Below are 27,787 nucleotides of genomic sequence, written 5' to 3' on the forward strand. Positions count from 1 at the left end.
CGGCAAACGGCACAGTCTTCTCTCGCTGGAATGCAATCAATAACAGAGTCAAGCCCACCTGCACCGCAGCTGCTGCTTCACAGACCCTTTGCCAGAAGCCACTATTTAATAGAGCTGTGGGTATGTTATGTTTGTGGTTTTCCTTCTGACAAAAAGTAAGATGAGTTGGACTGAAGGTTTGCCTTGACTTGCTTTTATAGTTTATAATTTTTTTTTTTAAGGAAACAATACGTGGTAGTGTCATTTTATTTAGTTCTCTTGAAAGCAATCCTTTGATATTTTATGAATTACTTATCTCATTCTAATAAGGCTAAACATGGAAAATTAACCTCCTATATATTCCTAATTAGTTTATAATGAATTTTAGTTTCTCTGTTAGGAAAAGATCTATCCAACTAACTACTAGGAATTTAATCTCATTACTGAAGCATATGACAGCCATCCCAAGGGGAAAAACGTCCTTGAGGTGTGTGTGTGTGTGTGTGTGAGTGAGAGAGAGAGAGAGAGAGTCATTCTCAGAAATAACTAAAATACCTAATTTTTTCCCTTCAACTTTGATGGCATATCGAGCCAGGATCATTTACAACTAATGAATGACTTCATTATGAAACACTGAGAAAAACAAAAATTATGATATTCAGATATACTGAATTGCTTGCTTCTGCTTATGCCCTGTGCTTTTAATCAAGATTTAATAAAAAAATGAAACTAACTAGCTAATTACATAATTAAATTGAATTTTCCAACTTAAAAAGACATTGACTAGAAGGAAACCAATGGCACACTATATAACAAGCATTCATGAGATTTTCTTAGGCTACATTTTATAATGTATGGTAAGGTAATGCAATAATTTGTGCTATTAACATTCATTTTCTTCAACTATAACCCTTGTTTATTTACCTCTCAATTGACCTAGTTTCTTTGACTTTTCTGGAAAGGAAAGTTCATTTTTACATATAGAGAAAATTTTCCTTAATACAATAATCTATGTTTGAACTGTATTTGAGTTTAAGAAATATTGGATATGCGTTTTGGAAATATCTTGTACACAAAAGAATCAATTTGATTTAAAGATTTCATAAGGGCCATTTACATAATACTAGGCCATGTCAAAAGTGAAATGTAAAAGTAATCTGGAATAAGGAAAACAGTGGCCAAATATTTCACACAATATACTCAAAATAAAGAGAGGCCAGACTGCAACTAATACAGACAATGGAGAAAAAGGATTTGCCAAGAATGTTAGTTAATGAGGAGCACATGTTTTTTAGGCAAAGACAGGTGAATTATCTTTTAAGAACTGAATAGAATACCTAGAAAAGTTCAGAGTAATATATAAATCTTTTCTACTCATAAATAAATAGAAAATTAAATATTTTGGAATATATTGATTACATTTTCATTTTGTCTCAAATATATGGAAAATAAATGCTTTTATTGAATAGATATGTACTCTATATAATTATAAATAATAATAGGTCACAAGCCATCAAAAAACTACATATTTAAATTACCCAGATTGTGTGTAATTTAGTATCTGTTATTTTCTCAGCTGGTAAGGAAAACGTCAAGGTAGGCTGACACCTTATCATGGGGAGCCTCTCTCAACTGAATGATCATTCTGGCTTTGTAAGCCATAAGAGTTCATGGCATAGAATTTCATATTCTGGGTACCTAGTATATTTAAATAACTTTGAAATTATGTGTGTTTGCAGGCATGTACATGTAAAACTGTCAGTCTCAGAAATCACTCACTTGAGATTAAAAAAAAAAAATGGTTGAAATTCAAAATGAATGAATCAATGTAGTTACCCTAAGCAGCTTTTAGGATTAGTAGAGGGGTGTTCTGGAGAAGGCAATGGCAACCCACTCCAGTACTCTTGCCTGGAAAATCCCATGGGCGGAGGAGCCTGGAAGGCTGCAGTCCATGGGGTTGCTAAGAGTCGGACACGACTGAGTGACTTCACTTTCACTTTTCACTTTCATGCATTGGAGAAGGAAATGGCAACCCACTCCAGTGTTCTTGCCTGGAGAATCCCAGGGACAAGGGGAGCCTGGTGGGCTGCCGTCTATGGGGTCACACAGAGTCGGACACGACTGAAGCGACTTAGCAGCAGCAGCAGCAGAGGGGTGTTCAAACAGACAAGTAAGTGACTCATTATCCTACAAGCAAAATAACATATATGTCATAAAGCTCAAAACAGTTCTGAATACACACAATGGAAGGAACACTTAATCATTCATTCAGTATGAGGAAATGAGTTACAATCGAAACTTTTTTAACAATAAAAGTGACACAATGAAATTAGTTCTCATTACTGATTTTGTTGCAGCTGTGTTCCTGAAAGTGGACGCCTATCAGCAAGCCAGGACAACAAGTGAAAGAGAAAACTGGTGCTCCAATAACTAAGGTGCTGAAAATGCCAGTGGTGATGATAGTGGTTTCACAGGGATGCTGGGATGATGCTGCTGCTGGTGATGGCTGGACTGACCACTTACTGAGTGCTTCATGTGTATCAAGAACTTGCTAAGAGTTAATATCCATTACCTCTAATCTTTATAGCAATTTTACAAGGACAATTTTTCTCTACTACATGAAGGAATGAGCCTTAGGATAATTAAATAGCTCTCCTCGGGTCACATTCATGTATAATCAGAGGCCAGAATGGAAAGGTGGGTTTGCAAAGCTCCACAGCGCACATATATAATCTTTCACCAGGATATACTTTCTGTTAGTGCTAGGAGAGGGACACATTCTGAAAACCAGGAAGACATAATAAGGAGTTTCTCATCAAACCTGCAAGTGAAATCAAGCAGCAAGTAGCATAAATATTGTAAACAAATAACAAAATCAGTAACTTTAGAGGTCAGTGGTAATACTGGAGAGCATAGCCAGGAGTAGTAACCATGGCAACCAGATTGTATGCGACTAGAATGGTATTAAGCTTCCAAGTAGTTCCAAGAGATAAGGAGACGTGGTATTATTTTGAGGGAGGAAAACAAGACTAAAAGAAAGTTCTTCTTCTTTTTTTTTTTTTTTTGCTTATTATAATAGGAAATTCTCAAGCATCTTTAGAGTTGGCAGAAAAAGAGCTGTAAAAAGCGAGGCTGAAACTTGAGGAGCATATAGGGAAATGAAGGGGCACAGAACTAGAGAAATGAAACTGCATGTGAATAAAAGCACTAGTAGATAAGCTGGCGAAACCCAACGATTTAGAAACTCTAGATATTTTATTTTCAAATCAGTGGTCAGGTAGATAAAGAATCTTAGATTAAGAATCAGTCAGACCAATAGATGGAAATCAGGAAACTATCAAGATTCAGACAGTAACTTCAGAGGTTCCACTTAGCAAATAGAGAGTGCCCAAGAATGATTTTTTTGTTTCAAAGTACAGACAAACAGAGAGTCCATACAAAGATGAAGAGGGTGAACAAAACACAATGATGGGGGAATCGGACGATGCTCACACATCTGGGCAGGTCAGGGTGCTGGTTAAGAGCAATTCTGCTCTGGAAGAGGTTGTGCTCCTTCTGATACAGAACAGAAAGGCAGGGAAGGATGACTACACACAGATCTAAGACCAAATTGGAGGGGAGCTGACGGCATTCTCAAAACTTTGCTGTTTCTAAAAGCACAGGGTAGCAGGGATCTGGGAGTGTGCAGAAGAAGGCGTGAAGACTGGAGAAGAGCCAGGAAGTGTGTCCCAGGCATCCTGGGGATGGAATGAGAACCCCAGGCGTGAGAAATGGAGCTCAAAAGGGAAAGCACATGTTCTGTGATTAAATGTCCATTATCACACTGCGAGGAACACCGTACACAAACAATCATGATCACTCCTGAAAGCAAAAGCGTCCTCCGCGCAGAAGCAGTGTGTGCGCAACTATTAGAAGATTGGGGGTTTGGGAATAAACAGTCAGTGTTCCTTGCGGCAACTTCTTCCAACATTAGATACAAACGTGTGAGAAACAAGACTGCCCTGAGCTCCCATCTGGTTTCCGTGCAGGGTGGGTAGCCCGTGCAGACCTGGAGAGATATGTCTGGTATTGAATATGGCCTACAGGAAAACAAACACCTACACGACATCCTAACAAACAGATTTCCTTTTTTTAAAGACTTTAAATTATTTTTATTGAAATATAGTTGATTCACAATGTTCTGTTAGTTTCAGGTATATAGCAAAATAAATTTCAGTTTATGTATTATATATATATATATATATATATATAGGCTTCTCTTGTGGCTTAGCTAGTAATCAATCTGCCTGCAATGCAGGAGACCTGGGTTTGATCCCTGAGTTGGGAAGATCCCCTGGAGAAGGGAAAGGCTACCCACTCCAGTATTCTGGCCTGGAGAATTCCACGGACTGTACAGTCCATGGGGTCACAGAGTCGGACACGACTGAGCAACTTTCACTTCACTTTATATGTGTGTGTGTGTCTGTGTTTTAGTCTCTCAGTTGTGTCCAACTCTTTGCAACCTCAAAGACTGTAGCCCACAAGGTTCCTCTGTCCATAGGGTTCTCCAGGCAAGAATACTGCAGTGGGTTGCCATTTCCTTCTTCAAGGGATCCTTCCAACCCAAGTATCAAATCTGGGTCTCCTGCACTGCAGACAGATTTTTTACCGTCTGAGCCAAATTTTATATATATATATGTAAAAAATAATGAATCTATAGACTGAACAATATATATATATACACACATATTATTTTGTAGATTATTTTCTGTGATAGGTTATTACAAGATATTGAGTGGCATTCCCATGCTATATAGCAGATCCTTTTTGATTATCTATTTTATATATAGCAGTGTGTATATATTAATCCCAAACCCCTAATTTATCCCTCCCATCTTTTCCTTTTAGGAACCATAAGTTTGCTTTCCATGTCTCTGAGTCTATTTCTGTTTTGTAAATATGCAACCCCCCATCACTCCAGCAAACAGATTTCCTAAACAATGAGCCGGATGCACTGAGTTCCCGCTTTGTGTCCGTACCTGAGCATTCACAAGCCCAGCTTTTGGTGCTGCCTCTGTGCCCACTGTTCCCCCTGGACTGCAAGTGCTCTGTATGCTCTTGAAATATTATCCTATTAAATTGTTTTAGTTCTTAACTCTCATATCCATGGGGTAGATAGGAAGGAAGCAGCGTTATTTAATTATAAAGTAACTCTCCCCTTAACCAAATGCTTTAAATTACACCAGGGCAATTTTTTCATGGTGGCATTTAAATGAAAGTTATATCCAGCTGTCTCCTCAGCAGGAGTACTCTGTCCCCTACCCTTAATTTGACCTGAAGAGATTTTCCAGAGCTGAGTTAGCCAGCATGCCCATCAACCAGAACCCCAGACTTGGAAGACACATCGATCACTGTTGTGTAAAATCTCTTTCTAACAGGGCCTGGGAAAAGGTAAAGGGGTTTTTACCCTACCTGAGAATTACCTTCCTTGAATGTGCTCATATATGAAAAGCATTTTATCTTAGTGGAAATTTAAACAAAGGGACCACGTCTACAGCAGAAGGTTGACACAAACAACAGAACACCATTTATCAGAAAACAGAACGTCTTAAGAGGTAATGTTCCAAAGCAAATGCCCTCAGTTAATTCTTCAGAAAAAACATTTCCCCTGTGGCTGCAACCTTCCCACGTCCAGACAAGCAAAGCACTCAGCCCCTGCTCGCCTCTCTTCTATCATAAAGATTTTGAATCTCCCCTTGCTCTTGTGGGTTTTGCCTCCTTCCTTCAATTCCCGAGCACTCAGCTTTCTCTGGGCTGCTCTGTGTTCCCTTCAGACTCCAACCATCCTTTTTCATCTTCAAACGGCCACCTTCCACGGGGCTCCCTGCTGGCGTTTCCTTCTTCTTTCAGGTCTGTGAGTCCTGGGCAGACCTCACCATTTAATTCTCCAAGAGAGACTGAGACAGACCATCCCATCAATCATGGGCTCATTCCTAAAATCCCCCCACTTCAATCAGTGACCCTACGGTTTCTCTTCCTTCTCTCCAAGGTCAAAAAATACACACACCCTTCCTGTTTGCTGGGGCCCAAGCTGCCACACACTGGCCCACACCTCCTCCCCAGGACGCATCTCAGGGAAACTCATCAAAGGCAGGACATTTGCTGTCTTATTCCTCTGGCACCTTCCTTCACAGGTTTGTTGTTGTTGTTGTTGTTTTCATAATCTGCATCTATTTATTATTTTTAAATTCATTTTATTTTATTGACGTATAGTTGATTAACAGTGTCCTGCTAGTTTCAGTGTAGAGCAACGTGATTCGGTTACATGCATGTGTGCTAAGTCTCTCGGTCTCATTTTGCGACCCCAGGGACTGAAGCCTGGCCAGCTCCTCTGCACATGGGATTCTCCAGGCAAGAATACTGGACTGGGTTGCCATGTCCTCCTCCAGGGGATCTTCTAGACCCGGGGTATTCAGTTATATATATCTATGTATCTATTCTTCTTCAGATTCTTTCCCGTTATAGGTTATTACAAGATATTGAATATAGTTACCCTGTTCTAATCAGTAGGACCCCATTATTTATCTCTTTTATATATAATAGTGTGTATATGTTAATCCCAAACTCCTAACTTACCCCTCACTTCCCCTTTGTAACCTTAAGTGTGTTTGTACATCTTTCAGTTCAGTTCAGTTCAGTCGCTCAGTCGTGTCCAACTCTTTGCAACCCCATGAATCGCAGCACGCCAGGCCTCCCTGTCCACTGCCAACTCCCGGAGCGCACTCAAACTCATGTCCATCGAGTCGGTGATGCCATCCAGCCATCTCACCCTCTGTCATCCCCTTCTCCTCCTGCCCCAATCTCTCCCAGCATCAGAATCTTTTCAAATGAGTCAACTCTTCGCATGAGGTGGCCAAAGTATTGGAGTTTCAGCTTCAGCATCAGGCCTTCCAATGAACACCCAGGACTGATCTCTTTTAGGATGGACTGATTGGATCTCCTTGCAGTCCAAGGGACTCTCAAGAGTCTTCTCCGACACTACAGTTCAAAGCATCAATTCTTCCGCACTCAGCTTTCTTCACAGTCCAACTCTCACATCCACACATGACCACTGGAAAAACCATAGCCCTGACTAGACAGACCTTTGTTGGCAAAGTAATATCTCTGCTTTTCAATATGCTATCTAGGTTGGTCATAACTTTCCTTCCAAGGAGTCAACGTCTTTTAATTTCATGGCTGCAATCACCATCTGCAGAAATTTTGTACATCTTTACACATAATCATATCAGCAAACAACTCGAGGAAATCTTACCCTCCATCCTCACAATGTGCTTGAACCTGCTGTCCACTCACTTGTCCACTTAAGGACCCTCCACCCTCAGATCCATTCTCATTAGTGCCCAAAAGCCAGCTCTGCACCAACTCCCTTGTTGCAGATGCAAAGGAGCGTGTAGGTCTGTTCCACCACAAGCATGCACAGTCACACGGCACACTTGAACTCCTGCGTGCACGCACATCCTGTCTTCTGAGGACTGCACCTTTGATGCTGTCACCCCAACTTGTCTCGTGTCCTGTGACACCTTTAAGGCCTCATCTGTGCAGCTGGAGGTTCTCGTTGGTGATGTCAGCCTGTGAGGTCAGCCCTCATTTCTCACCCAGGCTCCTAGCCCTTCCATCAGGAAAACAGAGCAGCGCTCCGCACCCACAGTGAACACCCACGCGTGTCACATGGCTACAATCATGAAACTTCCCAAGTGCCGGTTTGTCTAACTGCCCTCCTCCTATTCCCAGCACGTAACATTCCACATGGAAGCTCCCTCCTAGATGGGGTCTCCTCTAGATTTCCTTATGAGCTACTGGAGCTCAGGACCCATATTTTCTATTTCATACACTTCTTGCTTCTCAGGTCCCCTTTGCAGACCGCATAATAAGGAAGAACAAATCTGACTCCATGTTGGGTCTGTTTCTTTTATTTTAACCTTTGTGTTCTGTTGTTTTCACTATAAGTTAATCACTAAAGGCAGGTTGTCTATAGCTTAAAGCATACATAATGGGCTACCTCCAGGAACCCTGCCTCCCATGCAATGAGCATTAACCTAAATATCTATGTTTAGCTCACAGCAAACATTCTGACCAGGCCCACCTGTGAATGGCTGCAGAAAAGAAGAAATTAACACTTCCCCTCTGGAGTCAGCAGGAACCAGGAAACATTTGCCACCACTTACCACCTTGCTTTTGCTTTGCCTCCTCACCTCCCACACCTCTTTGTTCTATTAAAAAATAAACAAAACAAAAGCGACAACTAGCATCCACAGCCAGGGAAGATAGTTCTTTGGGACATTAGTCCACTGTCTCCTCAGTCTGCTGACTTTCTGAATAAAGTCATTAGTTCTTGTCCCAATAACTCCTCTCTCGATTTATTGGCCTGTTGTGTGGCAAGCAGTAGGAGCTTAGACTTGGTAAAAATAGTGCATATTCATAAAAATTGTGAGCCACCTGAATAGTACTATGTTAAGTGCCAAGAAGAGAAGACAAAATACGGAGCATGGTTGGTGAGTCCCCCAGCATGGATGCAGCTCTTGGGATGGTGCAGACCTGTGTAGAGCCTGCTGTGAGAGGGAGCAGGAGGGCAAGCCCTTTCTCCTGCCTTCTCAGTTAGAGCTGGTCTCCGTCATCACCTTTAATTTAGACTCCCTGCCCCTTGACCCCCAACTTCTTGGTCCTTAAGATTCTTTTCTGCTATGCAGAGGGCTGGCAGGAAAGATGATAAATGTCTGCATTTCCTAATCCAACATGAGAATAACAGTGTTTGTTCTGCCGTAGTCATGATTAACATGAAGATCAAATAGGAATTGTACTTGAAAGCAGTTTGTAATGTTTTATCCTTGGTTTTAATCTCTGACCTTCAGAGAAAAGTAAAGCTTGCTTCCTAAGTCACAGACCCAAACCACCATGTGACACTAAGCTTTCCCCATAGGGACTTGCTTTTTTTATAGAATTCACACCTCCTCTGGATTTATATTCACTTCATATTTTCATCTGTTACCTCAAATAATATACCTTCTCTGGATACCAAAGTCCTTCTATTCAAAGTGATTTAATTTCTAAATCTCATTTTTAAATGACCTTGTGCTTTTAAAACTTGCCTCTCTGACAGTCGAACCAAAATTTCCAACCTGGTACTGTTCTAAGACCTCCAACCAAATCTGATATGTTGCCTTAGGGATACGCCAGCCCCTCCAATCAGCACCAGGAAGCTTTGCTTTTGTCTATGACATGCTACCTTAAAAATGCACCCAGTTAGGAAAAAACGACTTTACACTCCCTCTCCTACTCTCAGTTGGTTACTGAAATTATTTTTTTAGACTGCTTTGTTTTTCTTTATTTATATTTTAAATGTATATATATATATATCTCCTTATTTAATCTTTTGTATTACTTGACCTACTGTTAAGACAATCGATAACGAAAAGAAGAGAGTGTATTAGCACACACAGTGTAATCAGATGAGTAGCCAGGAAACAATACCGAATGGTCCTTTGTCCACTGTAATTTCTAGAGAAGTAGATCTCATAAACTCACTTACCAAGTCCAGAAATAATGACTTCTACAGCCTTAAATATCCACTGAGACAAACGATGCCAATCGTAATCTCTCATATATATTCAAACTGCACAAAGATAAAGCTTTAAATGTGATCACTTGAAGTTCAGATCTAAATTTTCTTAGATTAAAACTACAAGGGAGTAAACAGCAAAGCCAAATGACTTAAGAGCAAAACTCATTTAAACAGCACTAGATGTATCTAAATATCATGACCACAATAACATAATACATCAAACTGTGGAAGTTGGTAGAATTCTAAACAATTTAGTTAAGTACAATTTTGCCATATAAACAAAGATCAAATCAAACTTTAAGTTAATAAGAATATTATTTTTAATCTTTTAAATACAAAAAGCAATGAAAATAAAATACAGATCACAAAATCCTCAGTACGATTATTTTGAAATGTAAAAAATTTGTAATAAGGTAGCTTTCTACCCCACACCAAAAGGTAAATAAAATATTTTCCCCAGATTTATACTCCAAACTTGGGCTTCCTAGGTGGTGGTGGTGGCGCTGCTGCTGCTGCTAGGTCGCCTCAGTTGTGTCCGACTCTGTGCAACCCCATAGACAACAGCCCACCAGGCTCCCCTGTCCCTGGGATTCTCCAGGCAAGAACACTGGAGTGGGTCGCCATTTCCTTCTCCAGGGAATCTTCCCGATCTGGGGATCGAACCCAGGTCTCCCGCATTGCAGGCAGACGCTTTGCCATCTGAGCCACCAGGGAAGCTCAATACAGGAGACTAAGAAATGCAGATTCAGTCCCTGGGAAATGGCAACCCACTCCAGTATTCTTGCCTGAGAAATTCCATGGAGAGAGGAGACTGGTGGGCTACAGTCCACAGGGTTATAAAGAGTTGGATATGACTGGGTATCTGAGTAAAAATCTCCAAACTTAGTATAATCTAAAAACTGTTCAAATCTATGAAAAATAAAAATGACCGATTTAAATTACCTGGGAAAGGGAAAGGAGACGAGATTAATAATCAGAGTCAGATGCATACAGATGGAAAAAAACACTTGCAGTCACTTCCAAATACAACCCTACATATTATACAAAAGCATTAGTATCAGTCGCTCAATCATGTCCAACTCTTTGAAACCCCATGGACTGTATCCTCTGTCCATGGAATTCTCTAGGAAAGAATACCAGACTGGGTTGCCATTCCCTTCTCCAGGGTATCTTCCCAACCCGGGGATCAAACTCCAGTCTCTGGCATTGCAGACAGATTCTTTACAGTCTGAGCGACTAGGGAAGCCCCATTATATAAATCACAATGCAAATAAAAGCGCCGAAATTATGGAACTGTGACATTTGTCTAAAAATAACAGTAATAAAAATAAACAGAAATCATTGGTACACAAAGACTAATGTAATGTTGATAAGGCTGGGAAATACTGAAATACAGTTAAGACTCAAAACACAAGTTTACCCAAAAAGAGTTCTCCAGAGAAATAAAATGGTAGATAAGAAAGCAGAACTTTTCAGCAGGATGGCCTTTTAGACCAATTTGAAACACAGACATATTCTGAAAGTGCTCTGCTGCTGCTGCTAAATCACTTCAGCCGTGTCCGATCCCATAGATGGCAGCCCACCAGGCTCCCCCGTCCCTGGGATTCTCCAGGCAAGAACACTGGAGTGGGTTGCCATTTCCTTCTCCAATGCATGGAAGTAAAAAGTGAAAGTGAAGTCACTCAGTCATGTCCAACTCTTTGCGACCCCATGGACAATACAGTCCATGGAACTCTCCAGGCCAGAATACTGGAGTGGATACTCCAGTATACTTCTCCAGGTGATCTTCCCAACCCAAGGGTCGAACCTAAGTCTCCTGCATTGCAGGCAGATTCTTTACCAGCTGAGCCCCCCAACCCACCATACATCCTAGTTGATATAAAAAGATAGGGGGAGGTTAAAGCAAAGTAAAAACTTCTTCCCAAATCTCCTGCCCCAGTGAATTTAGGGGACAAAGTCCCCAACACTGAACTCTGTCTACCTGTCGTATTTCCCTTTAGCAATACCACCTCCCTTTCTCTCATCACATTTTGTCTGTCTCTCCCAAGTAAACCCTGGCTCCTGTAATCAGTGCTTCAAAAGCATATGAGATTACTATCCCAGAGTCAACTGAAGGATGTACATTAACCAAAAGCTCTAAGTTAACTATTAAGAGTGCAAACCTCAAATTCTTACTCTGAGTCCAGCATCTGATGATCAATATTTGGCACTAACTAGATAAATGCAGTTGTAATGAGAATTTATGAGCAGAGTCAGATGTAGTTAAATCAGAACCCAATATCTGCAGCTTATGATTTGGTGTGAAAAGCAAAAGAAAGGAATAGACAGCCACAACTCAAATGCTTTTAGAATTGGAGAGGGAACATTAAGAACAAAATAAAAACAAAAGTAGGCAAAGTAGTTTGACAAATAAAAATTCTCGTTAAAAAAAAAGCAAATGTCATATCCATCTGATAATTAGAAAAACTGCACATTTTCCTGCCCTTAAATTAGTTTAAACACGGGCAGATACCTTTCTACTATATTAAAATTTTTCTACATGTTTTTCCTAATTCTCAGAGCTTAATGAGACATCACTTATTCTATAAAGAAATACAAATATGGCCATATATATGGCCACAGTCTAAAATATGCTTATGATAATATGAAACTTCAGTCACTTTAAAGATCCTGCACTATTACATCACGGGTCTATGGTAACCCACGTGGTGCAGGGTCTGATTTCACCAGAAAGCATGGCCAGCAGGGCCCAGGGTGGACACTAACACTGCACACAGAGATATAGGAACAGCAAAGACTCTATAGAACTCTTCCTATTTATTTTACTTTGTAGGCACACTCAGTTAATGTTCCCAAATGAAAACAGTGCTGTAAATGCAATTTTCATGGAAACCAAGAAGCTGCGATGCCAGCGGCCACCTGTCCCTGCAAAGCGGGACAGAGCCCATCTGCGTGGAGAATCTGGATGGGGAGAGGCAAGCAGGGAGGCACAGGAGGCAGACTTCAGACAGACAGGGACACAAAACTGCTGTGCTGCTGGAGGTTTCATTTGAAGACGTCCAAGCTCAGGCTGAAAACACATTCCAACCTCCGCGGGTCCAGCCTGACACGCTTCAACAGGCCACGCGCAACCAGGGTGGCAGCAGGTGAACAATTCATCAGCAGAGCAATTTCTCCAAAACAATCTTCCCACTTCAACAAATTCTCTATTTTCTGACCGACGGCTCAGCATAGCAGCTGAACCCTCTAAAACAAAGACAACTCCTTCTCTGGTTCTCCCTGCACCAGTCTTCTGCCTGTCTTTAGCCTGGACCGGTTCCATGGCACCAACTACCCTGAGATGTTCCCACTGTCCAGAGATGCTAAGATAGATCCTTTGCTAAAAGACTCCTCACACATCTTCAGGTTTCTCGCCATGCTTCCCGGGAGGATCTTTCTAGAGTTGTCTTGGGGCGATGCCTCACAACTTCACATCTGTCTCAGCCTTGAAAGTGGCTGCTCTAGGTGCTTCATGATCGAAGCAATTTCCCCAACGCTCCTTCCTTCCCCAACACTGGTTGCCCATTCACTGTTGACACAGACTTCCATTTCTCCTTGATCAATCACAAAGAAGTCATTCCCTTCATGACCTTGCTGAATGACAATCTCTCCAGCAATAAAGGAAACTGGAAACACGGCATCAAAATGATTGCTTTTCTCACTATCATCAAGATGTGAAAACAGCACATTCTTTTCAACAGCTTTAGCTAAAGCAGCCATTGCTCTTGTAACCTTCTGGTCCAACCTTCCTAACATAGGATGCAGCATCTTGCTTAGCGTAGACCTCAGCGTTGATGGCACCTTGTCACCACCAACCCCTCACCGCTGGGTTGGTTGGAGGGAGAGAGACTTCATTCTTCCTTGAATCTGCACAAGAGCTTGCTTTCTGCAGATTCTGGATCCGTTTTGCCTCCTTCTTCTCCAGTCTCTCAAAGTATTCCCTGACGAATGCCGCGGCCTCTCGGGCCATGCAGTGCACAGCTGCAGGATGGAGTCTTTGAACAGGGCCTGCATGTGTGCTTCTGCTCGTAGAGCTCACGTTCCCAGGGGCTGCGCTCCTCCTCAGCAGAGGTGCCACCAGGAGCCAGGGCTCTCTTCCGTCCCAGCGGTGGCCAGCGGAGCGCCCTCTCCTGGCCTGTCTTCACTCGGTGAGCATCACTGATATTTGTGTGTATGGATTCTGTTCGCCCCATAAATCATGGATGGTGCATGAATATTGGATATTAATTTGCTTCTTGTTTCTCCCATCACTAAAAGGTTTTGCAGGTATGTACCAGATTTACTCATTGCACTATAACTTAATCAAATCAAGACCAGAAAGTCACACATGTATAGCATATGCTTGACTCTCGGGGCAAAAACATCAGAGGTGCATCTTGAACTTGACCTGCAAAGCTCAAGAGTGCCAGACAACTGGACCTATCTTCCCATTTCACATATTTCTCTTTATTTAGACTGTATATTCTGAGACTCCCTATACCTTCCTATATCAGGAATATTCTACTATAACTGAAAAGCCTTTTTTAGGCTTGTCAATTCTTAAAATTCCAAAAAACCTTTTTTGGGCTAAGTCAATTCTTAAAATTCCTAATTAAGCTAATTCCCTATGCCAGTTTTAATTTATTATAATACTTATAATGCATAGCTTGTGATTTATTTATATATTACCTACAGATCACCTCAATTTTTCATGTACACATTTTTATCCAATTACATAGGTTCCTGAAAGCTAGAACTTTTGTTATAAATATATTAATTTTCTATGCTATCTGGCATAGGCTGATGTGAGATGAACAGTCAGCTAATGATAATTGAATTAACACAGAATTATAGAAAATACATAATTAGCACCCAGTTGTTCATGTCGCTACATCACATCCTTAGGGCCTTTATGTTACACACACAGAGGATTTACAGTGGTGTCACACACAAAGTTTGTACTCATAAATATACACTTAATACATACTTATATACTTATTAGCAATACTTAATAATAGAATGTGAAGTCGCCCAGTCATGTCCAACTCTTTGTGACCCCATGGACTGTAGACCACCAGGCTCCTCCATCCATGGAATTTTCTAGGCAAGAGTACTGGAGTGGGTTGCCATTTCCTTCTCCAGGGGATCTTCCCAACCCAGGGATCGAACCCAGGCCTCCCACATTGCAGGCAGACGCTTTACCATCTGAGCCACCAGGGAATCCCAATAATAGAATATATATTACTTTAAAAAATAATTGCAGTATGTCTTCCCCCTTAAATTCTCTCTCCACTTGAAACAGATTTTTCTAGCAGTGAATGGACTCCAATTTTGACAACGGCTCCAAACAGATGTGGTAAAGAACCCTCTTGCCAATGCAGGAGACATAAGAGAGGCGGGTTTGATCCCTGTGTCAGGAAGATCTGCAGCAGAAAGAAATGGCAACCCACTCTGGTATTCTTGCCTGGAGAATCCCATGGTCAGAGGAGCCTGGAGGGCCACGGTCCATAGAGTCGCAAACAGTTGGACACAACTGAAGGACTCAGCACACACATAGCTCAAACAGATGGGAGACTATGGAGAGGATGTATTTTTCTTTTTAAAACTGTCAGGTTTTCCTAGTTCTCTACAGGTTGTACTTTAAATAATTTCAGTGCAAAATGCTTCCTTGATATGGGGGAAATTTTAATAAGCCTTTTGGTTATGTAAATGTGTTATAATACCTAGGAGACAGGCATTTTGCATAATAATATGTTTTAAATAAGTTTCTTCCTTTCTCCATGAATTTACATGTCTGCCGTTTTATCATTTTATTTTATTTAACTTGGAGGCTCAGCTGTGGCTGGGCAAAAGGGAAGTGAGGGGACTTATTTTCCTCTGCTTAGCCTTGGCAGATTAAGGTCAACGCAGCAGGGGGTGTGCATGGAGTCGGGATGTGCACAGACTGGGGGGAACCTGGCTAAGGACAGTCTTATTGACAGAGGATGAACTGGCCTCTGAAATACAGAAGACGACTCAGCAAGGAATACCCAGCAAGGGACAAGTCTTGTCCTATGCAGCCTGAGAGCAGCAATATGGAGCCTGGAGTTGGAGTCATTCTTGCCCATGTGGTGCTTTCCGGAAGTCATGTGAGACAGCAGAGCTTGGATCCAGCTATGCTCTGAGTCATGCACTTGGTGAGACAGCTGTCCAAGAGAGAAACAGCCACCCCAGGAGAGAGAGGCTGCACATGAGGGGCAAGAGAAGCATCCAAAAAGGGTCAGTTCTCAGTAACCCGGTGCAGATGGGTGGGATAGGGTAGAACTCCAATTCCCAGAAATACATGGGGAATGGAGCTGGTAAAGGCCACACTTCTGCAGCCAGGCCTGCTGCAGATTAGACAGTGGCTGTTCAGGCATTAAAGGCTGAAGGCTGCAACTGCAGTTACATGCTTTGAAACTGTACATTTTTCTGGCTCATATTATACACATCATCCACCAACCCATACCTCCCTTTAGTCAGCTCCTGCACCACCAGTCTCTCCCTTTGTCAATGGTGGGTAAGAAAATACATTAAAAGAAGGCCTGAATGAATCATCCTCATGATTTATTTACAGATACCATACGGCGCTCTGATTGCAAGATCCCTATATTATCCATTATAACTGTTTCAAGGCAATCACACTCCAAGGGTTCTCTAAATATGGGTCCAAACTAACAAAACAGGTTATAAAAAGAAAGGCAGAGGTGAATGGAAGTCTCCCAGAATAAAGAAAATAGTTAAATGCCAGAGAGAAAAAAAAATGCTATGGCCAAAGTTCTATGCAGAGATAAAATTAAAAATTAATTGACAAGGTATCTGTTCATACAAATCTGCTGCAGTGCAAATACACAGAACTATATCTGATAACACAGACAAATAAAGGTTAATGTAATCTATGCATTCATTTATTTATAGGCTGTAAACAATGGGAATGGGTCTTTCCTGGTGACTCAGTGGTAAAGAAACTGCCTGCCAGGAGACTTGGGTTTAATCCCTGGGTTGGGAAGATCCCCTGGAGAAGGAAATGGCAACCCACTCCAGTATTCTTGCCTGGGAAATCCCATGGACAAAGAAGCCTGGCAGGTTATAAAAGAGAGGGACACAACTTAGCTGCTAAACAACAACAGCAGCAAACAATGCGAAAGCAAAGGCATTCTTCTTGTGGCAATAAATAACACATATGTCCTATTTTGATTGACCTTCTTCCACTAATTCCTCTGATCCTCAGTTAGGTAGGCTGAAACTGTGTACTCAATATTGTATAGTTCAGAAACATATGCTGCTGCTGCTGCTAAGTCACTTCAATTGTGTCCAACTCTGTGCGACCCCATAGATGGCAGCCCACCGAGCTCCCCCGTCCCTGGGATTCTCCAGGAAAAAACACTGAGTGGTTGCCATGTCCTTCTCCACTGCATGAAAGTGAAAAGTGAAAGTGAAGTCGCTCAGCTGTGTCCGACTCTTTGTGACCCCATGGACTGCAGCCTACCAGGTTCCTCCGTCCATGGGAGTTTCCAGGCAAGAGTACTGGAGTGGAGTGCCATTTCCTTCTCCATCAGAAACATATAAAACCTTTTATAGTAATTCAGCGATCACAAGACTCAGTATTTAATGAAAGACCCTTGTTTAAAATGAACTTCAATATAAAATATTCTGAAACTCCCTACTTCCTTTTAGAGCAATGGTTTTTATTCTTACCACAAAACATGTGGATAGTGATGTTTATGGAAGCAATGTTAATTACTGAATTTCAGTAAAACCAGTTTCATAATACATATGCTGAAATTTTAATGTAATCTTTTTTTCAGTGAGTAGCATGGCATAAAATGGAAATTCAACCAAATATTCTGGCTACCAGAGATATTTTATGTCTATTAATTGGGTTACCAATTAATCAAGAATTAGAGCACACTATTATAGTCAATTCTTCAATTTTGATAAAGTTTCATTGTTTATGAAAATGATTGTGCTTCAGAAGCTTATATTACTATACCATCATATATGTCTATCAATATCCTTAGAGATGTTTAGAAATACTATACACCAGGTATTGAAGGCTTTACCCTAAGTTGACTACTCTGACTTATTTTTCAGTAGTCACAAAATTTGACTTAGAATGCTTTATATTCTGCAACTATGAAACTATTATTGCTGCAAATGTTAGCAGTATTTCTTTTTTCCTGACAGCCAGCCCGTCCAGTGTTACTGCACAGATTCACACAGACATAAAACTTAATCATGATACAGGTATTTGCAACCACTTTTATTCAATGTTACAATACTAGACTAATTTGCATGCAGCATTGCCAACGAAATGCTAATACTGCTAATGACAATTTTTACCAAATGATAATATGAATACTGTGGGCACTTTGCTGCCAAGAAAACACTCAGCTAGATAATTTTATTTCTAGGTTTCACAATCTCCCATAAACTATTCACAGATTCTTTCATTTCACATATTTTTTTTTAAAAAATTAACATTCTTACCTACTTTGACTACTGCCAAATGTGCAAATGCCATTGGCTAAAATGGTTCCATTTATGGTACTTAAATGAATTACGCTAAAGTATATGGAAATGGTGTATCAGTTTCTGAGTCGATTCTAGGAAAGTCCTTCTGTCAATTAAAAATGCATAGGTTCAAATGAATGAAAAGAATAATTGATTAAAAAGCATGTCATCAGACAGCAACACATTCTTAATGAATTGCTCCATTACCACAAACTCTGCCTCAAATACGAATGTTATAGAAATGCTTGCCTTTGAGTGCCTTCACTACTTTTGCTGCTCCCTGCACATGTATGGTGGAGAAGGCAATGGCACCCCACTCCAGTACTCTTGCCTGGAAAATCCCATGGATGGAGAAGCCTGGTGGACTGCAATACATGGGTTCGCTGAGAGTCGGACACGACTGAGCGACTTCACTTTCACTTTTCACTTTCATGCATTGGAGAAGGAAATGGCAACCCACTCCAGTGTTCTTGCCTGGAGAATACAAGGGATGGGGGAGGCTGGTGGGCTGCCGTCTATGGGGTCGCACAGAGTCGGATATGACTGAAATGACTTAGCAGCAGCAGCAGCACATGTATGGACAATTCATTACCCTGAGAAGCAAAGGAGAGGCTCACATTCTCATAAGACTATTTTTCTGTCCACATGGCCAGAGTCTTCATTTAGATAGGCTATTTTACACCAAAAGCATTTTTTCATATATAAAATACAGATTGATATATAAATTCATACATCACATGTGACTGGATAATTTAATTCACAGAAGGTAATTTAATGTCCTGTTTCCATGGGCCTCCCTGCCTCCTGTCTGGTCCAGCTGAGCACTGTGTAAGCCACCCTAGTACATGCTGCCATAACAAGACAGTGACTTATGGCAGCTGTGAGATGACTCAGAGCCTGCTGCTTTCATGACTCATATTCTGTCCAATAGACACAACAGCCCAATGAGAAAGCAAGCTCACTGATCCACGGGGGGAAACACTGGACCACTGGACTAACAGCATGAAGTGGAATATGACAGGATGTGAAAGTCAAATTATCTTCAAAGAGTATTAAATAAAATTAAAATCTGTTTTAAAGGATTAGGATTAGAGAAAGTCAAAACAGTTACTAAAGAAATCAAATGAAAGTTTTCCGAGACTCTAGAAAAACTTAAAGGTGAAAAAAAAAAAAGAAGAAAGCCCAGGGATAAATAATAAAATGCTCTACTAGAAACAGAAGAGTGAAAACAGAGAACATTTTCACACCAAAGAAAGACAAGGCTGAAGGGCCAGTGAGATAACATTCATGTCCCAAGACTCTGTGGGTGAGCTGTATTAAGATACCAGAAGTAGAATTCTAATTACAACTGAGTATCACATGTCCCATTAAACAAACTCCAATTTCATTGATTATATAAAGATCACAAGCATTTCTATAAGCATTTCTAGATAAAGTTACATAAAGGGTTCCTATAAAGTAATAAAGAGATAGTAACAACCATAATTCAGAGTCCTTTAGACTGGATGAAGCACAAACTAGAATCAAGACTGCAGGGAGAAATATCAATAACCTCAGATACTCAGATGACACCACCTTTATGGCAGAAAGCGAAGAACTAAAGAGCCTTTTGATGAAACTGAAAGAGGAGAATGAAAAAGCTGGCTTAAAACTCAACATTCAGAAAACTAAGATCATGGCATCTGGTCTCATCACTTCATGGCAAATAGGTGGGGAAACAATGGAAACTGTGAGAGACTATTTTCTGGGGCTACAAAATCGCTGCAGATGGTGACTGCAGCCATGAAATTAAAAGATGCTTACTCCTTAGAAGAAAAGTTATGACCAAACTAGACAGCATATTAAAAAGCAGAGACATTACTTTGCTAACAAAGGTCCGTCTAGTCAACTATGGTTTTTCCAGTAGTCGTGTATGGATGTGAAAGCTGGACTATAAAGAAAGCTGAGTGCTGAAGAATTGATGCTTTTGAATTGTGGTGTTGGAGAAGATTCTTGAGAGTCCCTTGGACTGCAAGGAGATCCAACCAGTCCATCCTAAAAGAGATCAGTCCTGGGTGTTCATTGGAAGGACTGATGCTGAAGCTGAAACTCTGATACTTTGGCCACATGATGCGAAGAACTGACTCACTGGAAAAGACCCTGATGCTGGGAAAGATTGAAGGTGGGAGGAGAAGGGGATGACAGAGGATGAGATGGCTGGATGGCATCACCTGCTCAATGGACATGAGTTTGAGTAAACTCCAGGAGTTGGTGCTGGACAGGGAGGTCTGGTGTGCTGCAGTCCATGGGGTCACAGAGTGAGACAGGACTGAGCGACTGAACTAAGCTGAACAGATCATAACAAAAAAGCATAAGTTGGAAATGAACAAGAGGTATCTAGAAAATATACAAATCATATGATACATTAAAAATTACATTAGGAAACATTTATATTATGTCTTGTTAAACTACTGATATTATCCAATATTGGCAAGATTATACCAGATATGCTCAGGTTTTATGGAGGTTAATTTTTAGTACTGATTTTAAAAAAAGAAAAAAAATTATAAATATACAAATCTGTGATTGAGAGTCACCTTACAGGAACGCATCAGTAAGAAAATTTGTACTGAATTGTTGACTACAATAAGACTTTACAATAAATATGCCCATCAATAGAGGAATGACTGACTGACAAATGCTATGCTGTCAGTAACTGTGACATCACTATCATCAATATCATCTTTCTTACAAACTGTAATAAACAGACATAGAAAGAGAGCTGTATTATATTGTCAAGTGCAAAAGGCCAGCCACAACACCAAGAAATAATAAGCTCTCACTGGGAAGAAAAGACTAACTAGATAAATGCATGTGTATATGTATATATTTTGTATATATATATATTTTCATATGTGTATATATTTATGTAATATATAGGGATTTTCTAAATTTATTCCAAAATATACAGAGATATAAGTATATGATGTAAGATATACAGGTGTATATGTACATATATGTGTGTATGTGTATATATAAATGTATAAGTATTTATAGATATATAAAAATGACATATTATATGTGTATGTGATTTACAAAAATCCTGTAGGATAGAAATACATATTTATTTTTAAAGTTTATTTTTTTTCAACTTCACAAAAATATTTTCTCTATTTTTTGATGTTTATAACAACTTTATTCATAATCATCAAAACTTGGATGCAACCAAGATGTCTTTTTAAAAATTTACATTGGAGTATAGTTGACTCACAATGTTGTGTGAGTTTCAGGTATACAAGAAAGTGATCAGTTATACATATATATGTATCTATTCTTTTTCAAATTCTTTTCCCATTTAAGTTATACAGAGTATTAAGTACAACTTTTTATGTAGTTAAGAAACACATAAAGTGAAGTCGCTCAGTCATGTCCGACTCTTTGTGACCCCGTGGACTGTAGCCCGCCAGGCTCTTCCGTCCATGGGATTCTCCAGGCAAGAATACTGGAGCGGGTTGCCACTTCCTTCTCCAGGGGATCTTCCTGACCCAGGGTCGAACCCAGGTCTCCCGCATTGCAGGCAGACACTTTAACCTCTGAGCCACCAGGGAAGCCCCTAACACAGAATGGACCATCTTAACTTCTGTTAAGTATGCAGTTCAGCAGTGTTAAGTATATTCACATGGTTGTGAAATTGCTCTAGAACTTTTTCATCTTGCAAATCTGAAATTCTATGCTTAATCTGACAGTAAACAACAGTTCCCCTTTCCCTATCGTCTTTCCATTATATCAGCTCAATTTTCAAACAAGAAACCCTACTTCTGAGAATGAAGTGTACAGACAGTGTTTTTATTGTCCTCTTCTTCCTCTGTCAGAGTCAGGTCCCAGAGGAGGCAGGAAAACCATCAGATTCGTTGTTACATGTACATCACCTGTGATTGGAAGGCTCTGAAGCCCTTTTACATCATGAAGAAGCTACTCATTAGCAATGATCTGTGTTAAGACTGGGAAAAAAAAACATCTAAGTAATTTATTTTCTAGGATTTCTCCAAAAGCCTGTTGCAAGGCAATAGTAGAGAAAGAAATCACTGACTTGTAACTCTCATTTCAGAGAAAGTGTTGCTCTATTATTTTCTTCACGTTAGGTGAAACTCTTCATACAAGATATATGCATATTCAGCCCTGTCATTAAACTTTCAACAAAGGAATCTGTTTAAAATCTTTATGAGCTTTTTCATGTTGCCCTGTGTACCAAAGCAATATCACCCATGAATGATGATGGGAGAGTTTACACACTTAGATAAAATACCGTAAGGAAAAGAATGCAAAGAAGATGGAAAAGACTTTTGAAGAGCATTTCATCAGAAGCAATGGAGAAGGACATGGAAACCCACTCCAGTAGTCTTGCCAAGAGAATCCTGTGGACGGAGGAGCCTGGTGGGCTGCTGTCCACCAGGTCACGTAGAGTCGGACACGACTGAAGCGACTAGGCGTGCACGCGTGCTTTGGAGAAGGAAATGGCAGCCCACTCCAGTGTTCTTGCCTGGAGAATCCCAGGGACAGAGGAGCCTGGTGGGCTGCCATCTATGGGGTTGCACAGAGTCAGACACGACTGAAGCGCCTTAGCAGGAGCAGCAGCAGCATCAGAAGCAAATATATTGAGGCTCTGAGGAATTAGCAACATGAATTCACGGTGCGCCCTCAAGAAGCCAGTTTGCTGCAGTAGCCCTTCTCATCTGGGATCAAAAAAGGGACATGCCATGGTGTGCAGGAAGGCCAGGCTGCTTGCGTTCAAACGCCAGCACCACTCCGTGCTAGTGGTGTGACCTGTGTGACCTCGCGAAGCTGCCTTTATCTCCGCTGCCTCAGTTTCATAATCTGAATCATGTAGATAAAAATAGTGCTTCTCAGAAAACCAAACTAGTTCATTTTTGCTGACAGTTCAGTTCAGCTCTCCAATTCCTTCAGCTAAACTTCAGATCATTGCTGCATGACAGAATGAGTGAAGTCGCTCAGTCGCGTCCGACTCTTTGCGACCCCATGGACTGTAGCCTACAAGGCTCCTCTGTCCATGGGGTTTTCCAGGCAATAGTACTGGAGTGGGTTGCCGTTTCCTTCTCCAGGGGATCTTCCCAACCCAGGGATTGAACCCAGGTCTCCCGCATTGCAGACAGATGCTTTACCATCTGAGCCACGGCCAAAAAACAACAACCAGCATACTCTCCAACTATGCTTCAGGTTCTACAAACTCACTCTTCATTAAGAGTGTAAGAGAAATGGAAGACAAGGTTGTGTTCCAAATTAAATTTTATATATTAAAAATAATTACTTCTGCCCTTCTACAGATACACTGAAGCTAGTTTTCCAAGACACACAGACACAAGTAACTACTACATTTTAATAACACATGATCTTGTAAAAGGGTAATGTTGCAACTATCGCATACATGCTTTTAAAACAAAAGCTCATGTAAAAATAGACGCCGACATTGGGGTCCATACAAAACCACAGTTCCCTGAGGTTAATGGTAAAAGCTGATTTTTTATAGATTTTATTATTTTATTTTAGGTCATCTTTAGTTGATCTTCATCTTTCTTCAAAAGATATTTTATCTTTTTTTCTGTTTGTTTTTACGTTTTTATTGAAGTATACTTGATTTATAATGTGTTAGTCACTCAGTTGTGTCTGACTCTTTGCAACTCCAGACTATAGCCTGCCAGGCTCCTCTGTCCATGGGATTTCCCAGGCAAGAATACTGGAGTGGGTAGTCATTCACTTCTGCAGGGAATCTTCCCAACCCAGAGATCGAACCCAGGTCTCCTTCACTGCCGACAGATTCTTTACCATCTGGGTGTACAGCAGAGTGATTCAGTTATACATACATACATAGAAATTTTTTCAGATGCTTTTCCATTATAGGTTATTATGAAATATTGAGTAGATTTCTCTATGCTATACAGTAAGTCTTAGTTGGTTATCTGCTTTATTTACAGTAGTGTGTATATATTAGGAGTTTGCGTTTAACATACACAAGTTGGTTTTTAAGGTGTTTTTATTATCTAACTTTATAAGAATGCTTTTGTTTGTTTCTCGGTGCTATTTGTTTTCTCTTTATCACTTTATGGATTTGTGTACCCAGAGCCCTTTGAAAAGCTTGCCCAAACATTTAACACTGTATTTAACTATAATGCTGAATATTCATTGGAAGGACTGATGTTGAAGCTCCAATACTTTGTCCACCTGATGCGAACAGCCAACTCATTGGAAAAGACTGTGATGCTAGGGAAGATTCAAGGCAAAAGGAGAAGATGGCAACAGAGGATAAGTTGGTTGGATGGCATCACCAATGCAATGGACACAAATCTGGGAAAACTCCAGGAGATGGTGAGGAAAGGGAAGCCTGGTGTGCTAGAGTTTGTGGGGTCGCAAGCAGTCAGGCACAGCTTGGGGACTGAACAGCAACATGATTATAAGTAGTACAGACTCCCACTCACTACAATATACCCTGAGATCTGTTTCGAAAAGAATTCTTTATTGATCAGCAGAAAGCAGCAGAAACAGAAACCATTATGTGTGCCCCGTCAAGTGTACAACATCTGATAAAATGGAGATGTTAGCAAGCTGCGTGAGGATCTCCTACTCTTGGATACTGGGATTCATCTCCTATGGTTGTACTTGTGTAGATAAATATTGTTGTTCACTTGAAAATGTTAAATCAGCATCTCCCTTAACAAGCTACAAACTTTGGCTATCAGCAGTCCAAAAAGTTGAATAAAAGCAAAGAAAACTACAGTAAGTCTCCTACATACAAAAGTGTTTTATTCCGATTGCACATTTCTAGACCCAATTTGTTTCCATGTCCTACAAAGTTAGACTAGGTATCCGACTAGCACAATCAGCTAAATAGTACTGTACTGCAATAGGTTTGTAACACTTTTCACACAAATAATACATTAAAAAACAAAAAATAAAGAAAATATTTTCAATCTTACAGTACAAACCTTGAAAAGTACAGCAGTACAGTACAACAGCTGGCATACAGGGACTGGTATCAAGTGAACAGGCAAGAAAAGATACTGACTGAAGAAGGGAGAGGAAGTGGGAGACGGTGGAGCTGAAGGATTGTCAGCTACAATTGTAAGCTGCAATTCAATTCATGCCTGCCATTGATAGCTCAAGTTCTGGTTCCTCGCTGGATTCAATTCTATCTAACCTTTGGCAAAAATGATTCAATGATGCCTGGGTAGCAGCTCTTTCTGTCCTTGTCATAGACGACATGGTAGCACTGGTTCGCACTCTGAACGGCTGTTGCAGCCTTCATGTACTGTTCTGAGTTCAGGTCCAGTGCCTCAAAAACTAACAGCACCTCCTCAGGTAAAGAAAACCCCCTGCCATTTCCTGCATCCTGAATCGCTTCAGTTCTTCAGTCACTTCTTCTTCCTGCTGTCTCTCTTCATCTTTTCTCTGGGCCTCCAATTCCATCAGGTCTTCATCAGTAAGCTCGTTGTGTGCACAGCAAGGAGATCAAGAAAGTCTTCCTCTTGCAGTTCTGGCTTCAGCTTCTTGCTGAGGCTCCGTGAGTTGCTCAAGACCTCTCTGGCCTCCTCACCCACCTTCTCAAATCCATAAAAATTGTGCCCAAACTGCAGACAAAGATTCTCCCAAACCCCATTCATGGTGATGGCCGTAACCTGACACCAACCAAAGTTAATGTTCTTATCACCTTGTAGTTGTTATAGTCCTTCCAAGTGAAAGTGAAAACCACTTAGTCATGTCTGACTCTTTGTGACCCCATGGACTGTAACCCATCAGGCTCCTCCGACCATGGGACTTTCCAGACAAGAGTACTGGAGTGGGTTGCCATTGCCTTCTCCACGGGATCTTCCCAACCCAGGGATCAAACCCAGGTCTCCTGCGTTGCAGGCAGACGCTTTACTGTCTGAGCCACAAGGGGAGCCCACAGCCCTTCCAAAGTTGTTGCAATGTTGCTCCTGATTCATCACTCACCTTGCCTGACAAAAAGCATGACATGAATAATATATCTCCAAAGTCACTGTAACTCCCTGGTTCACAGGTTGGATAGGCAATATAGTATTCTATGGCAGACACACCGCTGTGACGTTTGGATGAGTCATCCATGGATGACAGCCAGGAGCACCATCAAGCAGCAAAGAACCAGTTCTTCTCTACCTTAAAGATAAAGTGGTGGAAAAACAAATCCTGGAAAATGGCTCGTGTAACCTCAGCCTTGGGGTGACTCTTCCACACAACAGGAAGAGAGCCTTTGCAAGGCTCCTAGATTCTCTGAATGATAAACTAAAAGAGGCTTCAGATTCACATTGTGGAAGCCTTGTCACTAAATTATACAGTTAGCATACCCTTTGCTGTTTTCAGCCTGGCGTCAACTTTTCCTCCTTACTAATGTAAGCGGTCTGGTATCTTCTTCCAGTATAGTCCTGTCTCAACCACATTAGAAACCTGCTCAGGTAAACATGTGCCGTCATCAGTAATTTCTCAAAGCATTTCAGGACGCTCTCCGGCAGCTACCAAATCTGCACTCACTGCCTTGACATTTAGCTTTACATTGTGAAGGTTGGCTCTAGCCTTAAACCAATGAAACCAGCCATGGCTGGCATTAAAAGATGCTCTGATGCTTCACCGTGTTTCTTCTTCAAGTCTTCGTGAAGGCTTTCAGCTTTCTCTTGAAACAGCATTAAGCTGAGTAGGACTGGAGACTGATGCTGACCCTGCATCTATGCACTGAAAAGTTTCTCCATCTCCTCCGTCACTTCTCCAAGCCTCTTATATTATCATCAACGTCACTGGCACAGCAGACTTCACATGATTGTGTCCTTGTTCTTTAGAATCTTGCCAGCAGCTGAATGGTTCATGTTATAAGAACAAGCAACAACTACCATCTTTTTGCCTCACGCCGCTCTCTCAATCATTTTCACTTTTGTTTCCAAGCGCTTCTTAGCATCACCAGTGCTTTTATACTTGTTCCATACATCCTGGGCTTGAAATGAAGATACTGTACTGCTGTACTCTACACATAATACACAGTAAAGTACACAAAATCATAGCCACTTATAAAGGATGCACACACGTGACAATGCATGCCAGAGACATGAACTAATTTACATGATTAGACATGCAAATACATGTTCTCATCTCTGCAAGTCTGCAACTTGAAGGTTCGTATGTAGGAGAATTACTGTATTTAAAACCAAGCAGGGGATATAACGAAACAGAATGACCACTGATATTTTAAACTCTCCAACAAATAACAAGGTATTGTATGAGATCTATTAATAATTAACCAACAATTTGAATATGTAAATACATGTTATGTATTTTAGTCCTATGATTTTTGAAAAATAAGTCAGAGTTAAGGACAATTCATATTCCCGGACAACTAACCATACCATATGTCTTTTTTTCCTAGAACTTCAACATCTCCCTGCTTCACTTGCAGCTGAGTTTATAATCACGAATTATAAATAGGCAGAAAAGAGTTTCCAAGGGCTCTTATCTGTGTCTCTACCATCCACATGCACACATACATACAGACTAGGGTTCTTTCATCTCCTGCAAGCTCCTAACTGAAGAAGGGCTCCCCAGTTGTACACCAGGATCCATTCTTTTCTCACCTATTTAAAAATAAGCTTTTATCCTCTTGGCTCA

The 27,787-nt window shown here is 40.8% G+C and overlaps 1 protein-coding gene and 1 pseudogene across 1 annotated transcript in view; both read right to left on the bottom strand.

The window, feature by feature from the left end:
• The window catches only part of ADGRB3 (adhesion G protein-coupled receptor B3), an 898,087-nt gene that overhangs the window by 737,918 nt on the left and 132,382 nt on the right, over nt 1-27,787 (bottom strand). The gene's annotated exons all lie outside the window — the stretch shown is intronic.
• On the bottom strand, nt 12,581-13,809 carry LOC138446093 (cAMP-dependent protein kinase type I-alpha regulatory subunit pseudogene; annotated as a pseudogene).

The sequence above is a fragment of the Ovis canadensis genome, chromosome 9 (assembly GCF_042477335.2).
Source record: "Ovis canadensis isolate MfBH-ARS-UI-01 breed Bighorn chromosome 9, ARS-UI_OviCan_v2, whole genome shotgun sequence".
NCBI classification, from domain to species: domain Eukaryota; kingdom Metazoa; phylum Chordata; class Mammalia; order Artiodactyla; family Bovidae; genus Ovis; species Ovis canadensis.